This window comes from Nicotiana tomentosiformis, chromosome 2 (assembly GCF_000390325.3).
Source record: "Nicotiana tomentosiformis chromosome 2, ASM39032v3, whole genome shotgun sequence".
NCBI classification, from domain to species: Eukaryota; Viridiplantae; Streptophyta; class Magnoliopsida; order Solanales; family Solanaceae; genus Nicotiana; species Nicotiana tomentosiformis.
Genome location: NC_090813.1, coordinates 116,724,684 through 116,733,259, shown reverse-complemented (window position 1 = coordinate 116,733,259; position 8,576 = coordinate 116,724,684). Strand labels below are relative to the sequence as shown.

At 36.7% G+C, this 8,576-nt stretch overlaps 1 long non-coding RNA gene and 1 other non-coding gene across 2 annotated transcripts; both read right to left on the bottom strand.

Annotated features, from left to right (window-relative positions):
- Positions 1 to 826: 826 nt before the first annotated feature.
- On the bottom strand, positions 827 to 2,014 carry LOC104110147 (uncharacterized). Its single transcript, XR_689389.2, has 3 exons — positions 1,639 to 2,014; positions 1,527 to 1,547; positions 827 to 1,442 (listed from the first exon to the last, which is right to left on the bottom strand). It is a non-coding gene; the product is annotated as an uncharacterized lncRNA (long non-coding RNA).
- Positions 2,015 to 7,334: 5,320 nt separating this feature from the next.
- On the bottom strand, positions 7,335 to 7,441 carry LOC117280056 (small nucleolar RNA R71). Its single transcript, XR_004510520.1, has one exon. It is a non-coding gene; the product is annotated as a small nucleolar RNA R71 (small nucleolar RNA).
- Between the last annotated feature and the right edge of the window lie 1,135 nt (positions 7,442 to 8,576).

The window sequence follows — 8,576 nt, the reverse complement described above, 5'->3', positions numbered from 1 at the left end:
TAAAAAGTAAATAAAATTTTATAAAGTAGGTATAGAATGTAAAATACATATTTTAAAGGTATATGAAGTTAAGTGATGTTTTTAATGGGTAGACCACGTAGTTTCTCTTCTCTGTCTCATGTGTAAAAATATCGCGGGCTAGCTAGTTTTCAGATTGGTAAGTGAAAAATAGCCAGCGTTTGCAAAGTCAGTGAAAAATATCCACTATTTTGCTGCAACACGGAATGTTCCAGTATAATATACTGGAGATTGGAGCACCTGTGTATGAACTTCCAGCATATTATGCCGGAACTCCAGCACACGAAAAGTTTCAACATAATGTACTGGAGATTGAAGCACCTGTGTATGAACTTCCAACATATTATATTGGAACTCCAACACATTATATTATTCCAGCATGTTATGCTGGAAGTTCACATGTAAATATCCGAATTCCAGCATATTATGCTGGAATATTTTCCGGATTTTGAACAATATTTTTGTTCAGATTTATCTTTACACGAAAAGTGGCTAAATTTCGATTACTTTTGAAACTGGGGCTATTTTTCAATTACCACTTGTAAATCTGACTATTTTTGAATTTCACCCGTCTCATTTTAATGTATTATTTATTGGGATCTTAACACAAACAACCGGCCATATTTATTGTTTTCTTTTTCTAGCCGTATACATAAATGATAAATTAATTATACATAATTATACACATATAATACATAAATTATACATACACTATAACCTCACCGGCTATTTTTAGTTTGAGCGGTTGAATCATGAGGGGCTATTTAGATTAATGGGATCTTTACACAGATAGCCGACCATATTTACTATTTACTTTTTTTTTTTTAGCCATATACACAAATAGTAGGTCATATTTACTGTTTATTTTATTTGAATAATTTTAGAGGAAAATAGTACTATAGTAGTCAAAGAAGTAGTTTGATTGAACTCTTGGAAGTTGTTGAAATGTCCTCAAATGGAAAAAGAAAGTCATACACCGAGATAAATGGAGTAATAAATTAAACATCTTTGAAAAAGGTGGAAATTATTTTAAGTCAACACTTTCAAAGTACCACCATTATTTGGAAAATTCGGATAGGAATACATAAAGTTTAATTGGATAGACTATGACTAGTTAGAGGAAAGTGAGTACAATCTTTTCGATCAAGGAAATATATTTTATTTTTTCAGATTTGAAGACAAATATTGTCAGAAGTATTGCTATTAAGACTTTCTAAACTTAGGATTATTTTGAAGTATCAAGGATTCGAAGAAATTTATTTTCACAAGTTAAATTGCTATTGACGGCCTTTTTTAACACATGATTAATTCACAAATTAATAAATGATGGAATGCTAATCTATGTCCAGCCAAATAACACAGCTTGCAAAAAGGATAAGAGCTTAGCTTACGTTTACAATGCAGAAGTAGCGTCCGACCGTTCCCTGGTTAGATTGATGTCCAAATATTAGCAGCTTTAGACTGAGATTAGAATATAGAGAGAAAAGTTGAAAAGTTTGAGTCCTTACAGCGAATCCATTGAATAAAACCTACAAAGACATCAAATAATTAAGTTATAGTGAATCCTTCCTTTTGCTAATTCGTACATATTGAAGAAGTAAAGAAACATGTAGTTCTTACTTATTGAAATCCTTCGTGTAACAATCAGATTCAGATGATAAACTAGCTCAAAACCGTAGGTGATTGCTTGATAAAAATCAGAAAGGGAAATATTATTGTTGTCATGTTGAATGTTAGGCCAAGAGGCAAGAGGTCAGGGCTATAAGTCATGTGTGTGCTTAAATAAGTCATGTGTGTGCTTAAATTGCAGCCAGTAATTTCAAGAAATGTAGAAGTCGTAGTATTAATAGCAAATGGACAGTTGAACATGAAGATAGGCTCTGCAACTCTTTTAATAATACTCTCTGATCCATTAGTGTAGTTATAATAATATGAATGAAAACGCGTACTATTGTATTGTTGAAAACTGGTAAGCTGATGTATTAGAGAGAATATTAGAAGCCGCTGAAACCTATACACAACTGAGACTTCATTTTTTATGAATGCGGGTGTTTATGTATATTAATTGCAAAGTAGCTATAGAGTCTTGAAATGTGTACTTTTCTTTAGCAATGTCTCTTCTGGTCCCAATTAATAACAATCGTTTGCCAAATTGAATTTCTCTTCTTTTTCTATTTCCAGAAGAAGACATCTATTCACATTTTTTTAATTTACTTGTACCATTCCAATTAGTATAGTGATAATTAAGTGACACAGTTAAGGTAGATACAAAGTATTCTAATGTCCTGTCTTCTCTTGACTTTTTCTTCTCCGCATAATTTCCAATTAACACCATAAGGAAATTAACAAGCAATAACACAATTTGATCCTCATCTTTGATTTCAGTATCTATGTTACTTAAATCCATAAGAAGAGAATTAAAAGTATCAAGATGTGTAAGTATAGAGGTACCTTCAGCCATACGAAAAGTGTAGAGTTTTTGCTTTAGGTAAAATATGTTTTCTACTATTCTTTTCATATATAAGATTTTAAACTTTTCCCATATGCCTTTGGCTGAGCTTTCTGCTGCAACTTCACGCAAAACCTCATTTGAAAGATTTAAAATAATACCTGCTTTTGCCTTTTTGTCTATGACGACAAACTCCTCGTATATCATTTTATCTGGCATCTTCTCCTTTCCTTGCAGTGCCAAATCTAAGCCATCCTGAATTAGGATAACTTTCATCTTTAATTGCCACATTCCGAAATTTGCGCTTCGGTCAAATTTCTCAACATAAGACTTTCTTAGAGTCATTTTGGCTATTTAAACTAACCCAGTTAGATCTGGCTCTGATACCAATTTGTTAGGATCGGTAAACCGGGTAGTGCGAAATTTAGCAAAACAATGTTATAATGACAATAACAAAGACAATGCAAGTTGATAATAACGGCAATTAAAGAAGATAAAGAAGACACAAATTTAACGTGGTTCGGTCAAGGTGACCTAAGTCCACAGGCGGAGATGAGCAATTTCACTATACCAACAAGAGTAAAAAAGAGAGTACAAAATTAGAGTAAATACTCTAATTAGTCTCAAATACCCCAAGAGAATAACCTCACAAGATTACTCAAAAGAAAGGGTTCACACAAGTATTTCTCAACATTCACTCTCTTACAAAATACTCTATAATAAAATAAAGGAGGAGAAAGAAAGACAAGCGTGAAAAGCTCTTGAATTGGTGTGTTTACAAATGGGGAGAAGCTCCTCTATTTATAGCAAAAAATCCTTGTCCTAATTGTGGATATTATGTCATGGCAAATGTCATGAAAATTTGGCCCTCACTTGAGAAGAAGCCAAATTAATGGCCATAATACAAATCTCCACATTGGCCTAATTTCAGCTTATATATAGTAAATTTGCTCCACCTTCTCCGCAAAAAAACCCAATGAGCAAAATCATTCTTCATAAGTGCCAATCAAGTTCAGGCAAAGCTTGAACTTGGACACTGAAAGAGGTTTTGTGAACATGTCAGCAGGATTGTCTCTAGTGTTGATCTTCTGAACAAAGACTTTTCCTTCAGTAATGGTTTCTTGGATGAAATGATACTTTATATCAATGTGCTTCATCCTATCATGATACATTTGATCTTTAGTTAAGTGAATGACAATTTGACTATCACAGAAAATGGTAATATCACCTTGGTGTGAATTCAGTTCCACAAATAGACCCTTCAACCATAAAGCTTCTTTGAGCGCCTCGGTCACTGCCATATATTCTGCTTCGGTAATAGATAAAGCTACTACATGTTGTAACGTAGCTTTCCAACTAATAGCGCAACCACCGATGCAAAATACATAGCCTGTCAGTGATCTTCTTTTGTCAAGATCACCTGCATAATCTGAGTCTACAAAACCAACCAAAGTGTTAGTATTTATCCCAAACTCCAAACATGTGTTTGAAGTACCTCGCAAGTATCTGAGAATCCATTTCACAACATGCCAATGTGCTTTACCAGGGCAAGCCATATACCAGCTTACCATGCTCACTGCTTGTGAAATGTTTGGACGTATACAAACCATTGCATACATAATACTGCCGACTACACTAGAATACGGAACCTGTGCCATGTACCTCTCTTCTTCCTCTGACTGCGGGGACTGAGCAGCTGATAACTTAAAATGAGCAGCAAGATGGGTACTAACTGGTTTAGCATCTTTCATGCCAAACCTCTCCAAGACTTTCTCCAAGTACTTCTTCTGGGTCAGAAATAGCCTATTGGATTTTCGATCTCTTTTGATCTCCAGGCCAAGGATTTTCTTAGCGGCTCCCAAATCTTTCATCTCAAATTTATTTTTCAACTGACTTTCCAAATTGTAAATTTTTGTTAAATCCTTAGCAGCAATGAGCATATCATCAACATATAATAATAGGTATACACATGAACCATCGTTTAACTTCCGGAAGTAAACACAACTATCATACATGCTCCTCGAATAACCATGACCCAACATAAAGTAATCAAACATTTTATACCATTGTCTTGGAGACTGCTTTAATCCGTACAAGGATTTCTTCAACAAGTAAACATGATCTTCTTTTCCTTCAATTTCAAATCCTTCGGGTTGATGCATGTATATTTGTTCCTCAAGTTCGCCATGCAAGAAAGCTGTCTTAACATCAAATTATTCTAATTCCAAATCATACATGGCAACGAAGGCAAGCAAGACACGAATAGAGCTATGTTTAACAACAAGTAAGAAAATATTATTAAAATCAACTCCTTGTACTTGACTATAGCCCTTTGCAACTAATCGTGCCTTATACCTCGCATCTTCAACCTCTGGAATGCCAACCTTTTTCTTGAAAACTCATTTGCAACCAACAATTCTTTTTCCTGATGGCGGCTTCATAAGAGACCAAGTACCATTCTTGTGGAGAGACTCAATTTCTTCATTCATTGCAATTAGCCATTTGGCCGAGTCAGCACCAGAAACTGCTTCTGAATATTTTGATGGTTCTCCAATTTCTTCAGTTTCCTGTGCAACTGAAAAAGCAAATGCAACATAATCTCTAAACCTTAATGGTTGTTTACCTTCTCTTCTTAGTCTATGTTTGGCTATAAAATACTCCTCTTCTTCTGATTCAACTTCAGGAGTCTCAACTTCAGGAATTTCAGCTTTTGGCTCAACTTCAGGAGTTTCAACTATATTTTGCTCCAAAGTTGATGAGCTTGGCTCAGAAAGAATGCCAATCTCAACCTCCACATGCTTCTGTGTACTCTTTCCTTTATCTGTATTATAAGAACTAGAAGACTCTTTTCTAGAATGTAACTGATAGTAGGCTATATTTATGCAATTTAAACACTACTTACACTTTAATTTAGCCGTACTTTATTGATATTTGAATGCTAAAAGATAATAAAATGCTCTAATTAAGAATTTGATGCTTTGCAGGAGCTACTCCGAGCTAGGAGGGAGCTAACGAGTGTTTTGGAGTCAACATGGAGTGTGAAAGGCCAATCGAAGGTTAGCCCGGTCGAAAAGGAGCGAGAAAAGCAAGCGAGACGACCTCTCCAGGTACGCGACCGCGAAGTGGGCCGCAAATTGGTCCGCGAACTCAAGGCAGTGAGGCAGTGGAAATTCGCGGCTGCAGACAGGCGGACGAAAGCCAAACACGCAGGGTTAATTATGTAATTTCTTATGCGACTAACCTAAACCTATATGAAAAGTAAACTCGCCCAGAAGTGGGGGTTAGCTGTTTTTAGAAGATTTGAGAGGCAAGAACGAGGGAGAGAAGACGAATAATTTCCTAAGAGTTTTCATCTTCTTCTTCATACTTCTATTTGTTGATTATGAATTATTTTAGTGATTTATTTTCCATTAGTATGAGTAGCTAAATCTATTATCTAGGGTTGATGGAACCAATTGTTGGAGAAGTCTTGACTCTATTTTGTTATAATTGAGCCGTGTTTGTTCTATGATTGCTCAACTACGTATTGTATTATGGTTAATTGGAAGGGCCCTCGATTAATCGTGTCTAGTTACCTTGTGTTGCTTGAGAAAGAACACTTGGTTAGATTGGTGTTGAACAACACCACTTTTGGGTAAGTTAAGAGATTAATTACTTGAATTTAAAAGTGAGATTAGAAATAACGAAGCTTTGGTGGGATAATTTTGAGTTGCATAAATTGTTAACTAGAGTAGTTCGATAGAATGCTTCTAGTAAATTATCGTGATTGATCGAGAGGTAATTACGGTAGCCCGAAACTCATAATCCTTGTAGAGTATTACAGCGAGATTATATCTAAAGAGTTGAGAATTAATCCGGCAATTGGGGAAATCAATAGCCCTAGATCCTTTTACCCTTGAATTTAATTTTATTCTTGATTATTGCTAATTTTATTGTCATTTTTCCTTAGCTAAATAAATTTCACTGATTATTCATAAAACTGTTGCATCCGTAAGTTGTCTGAGCTTATCATTAGCATTATTTAATGTTGTAGTAAATAGGTTAGTTCCTTGTGGGATTCGACTCCGGACTTGAACCGGCTTATATTTGCAGCGATCGCTTAGTCCTTTTAACAAGGCATAGTTGGGCGTGATCAAATTTTGGTGCTGTTGCCGAGGAACTAACAGTGTTATTTATAACAACTTAGAAGAATTGCTAGTATTCTTAGTTTAGATCATTTTCTTATGGTGTTTAAATTTTTCAATAAAATTCTCACGTTTGAATTCTCCTGTGACTCAGGTGTATGCCTAGAAGCTCTTCGAGGACTGGTGAACTTTTCGAAGGACTCTCAGACCCCGAGAAAGCATTCAGGGCATTAAATCGAGCCAACAAGAAGAACAAACAGGTACAACAAAAACACACACTCGAAATTGAAATGGACAACGTGGACGATGTCAACAAAAATAATCGGAATAATCGGGTTGACCCAAACAATAGAGTGGTGGCACCTCTTGTGCCAGAAGCTGCTCTTTATGATTAGGCACAACTAACTGCTGATAACTTAGCCACTGCCATTGCTGTAACTCAGATACAAGCGGAGACATTCCAGATCACCAACAACATGCTGCATCTGTTGCAAAATAAGGGATTGTTCTCCGGGCCATACATTGAAGACCCACAACAACATCTAAAGAATTTCCTATCAATATGTGTGACCCAAAGACAACCGAATGTGACTCCTGAAGCCATCAAGCTATTACTGTTTCCATTCTCTGTGACTGGAGAGGCTCAAACTTGGCTGAATTCGCTCCCAATAAACTCCATTGCCACTTGGGAAGAATTAGTCAAACAGTTCTTAAACAAGTTTTATCCTCCCAACAAGACTGCAAGACAGATTGATGAGATATTTCAGTTCAGACAGAAACCAACTGAGACCTTGCAAGAAACCTGGGAGAGGTTCAAGGGTATGCTAGTGAAGTGTCCACACCATAGAATTCCAGATCAGATGCTGGGACAGAGATTCTACATGGGTTTAGCAGATAGTTTGAAGGCCAATGTAGATGCTTCAGCTGGGGGTGCATTTTTGAGCAAAACATTCAAAGAGTGCAGGGTTCTTCTTGACAAGATGGCTCAAAATTCAAGCTGGATGGCTAGAGGTACGACACTTACACCAATAGTGCATTCTGTTGCTCTTGACCCAAACAATTCCCATGCAGAGAACATAGCCACTCTCATGATTCAGATGAGCATACTAACAAAGAAAATTGATGAGATTGGTACAAATCAAGTTCACATTGTTGATACAACGAATGGAGGATTGTGCACTCCTTGCATAAACCAGTCATATGTGTGCTCGTGGAGTAGAGAGAATGACAATCAGGGCTTGAGAGAAGACATGAATTATGTCAATAATTTTGGAGGTCAGAGGCAAGGTGGGAAACAATGGGGACCAGCACCAAACCAGCAGTACAGACCCAACCTGCCACAACACAACCCTAATTCTGCAGGCGCACGACCACAAGGTCAAGTTGTACCTTATCAAAGGCAGCAAGGCTATAATCAGCAGTACCAGCAACAGTTGGCCTACCAACCACCTCATCAACAACAGGACAACAACATGGTAGAAATCAGGGGTATGCTGCAACAACTCATTGGAACAAATGGTAAGATGCAAGAAAAGTTAGCAGCACATGATTCAGCAATCAAAGGCATTGAAACTCAACTGGGATAGCTGTCTATGGCCTTGAACAATCGCCCCCAAGGAACATTGCCTGCAGATACAAATATTAACCCAAAGGAACAGAACCCAAATCAGCTAATGGCAGTGAGTCTCAGGAATGGAAGAGATTTAGACAGAGAGCAAGAAGTTGCTCAATTTATGAGAGAGACTACGCCAATTACAGATGAGTCAGCATAGCTCACCGAGGTTGTAATTGAACAAGCACATGTTGACAAGAGTAAGGAGAAGGAAGGTGAACAAGTCTCAGAACAGGTATCACCTCTTGTACCAGAAGCTTCCAACAAAGAAAATACATCAAGTAGTGGACAAAGGTTGACTCCTGCACCATTCCCTCAGAGATTGGCAAAACAAAAGAAAGATGATCAATACAGGAAATTCATGGAAATGCTT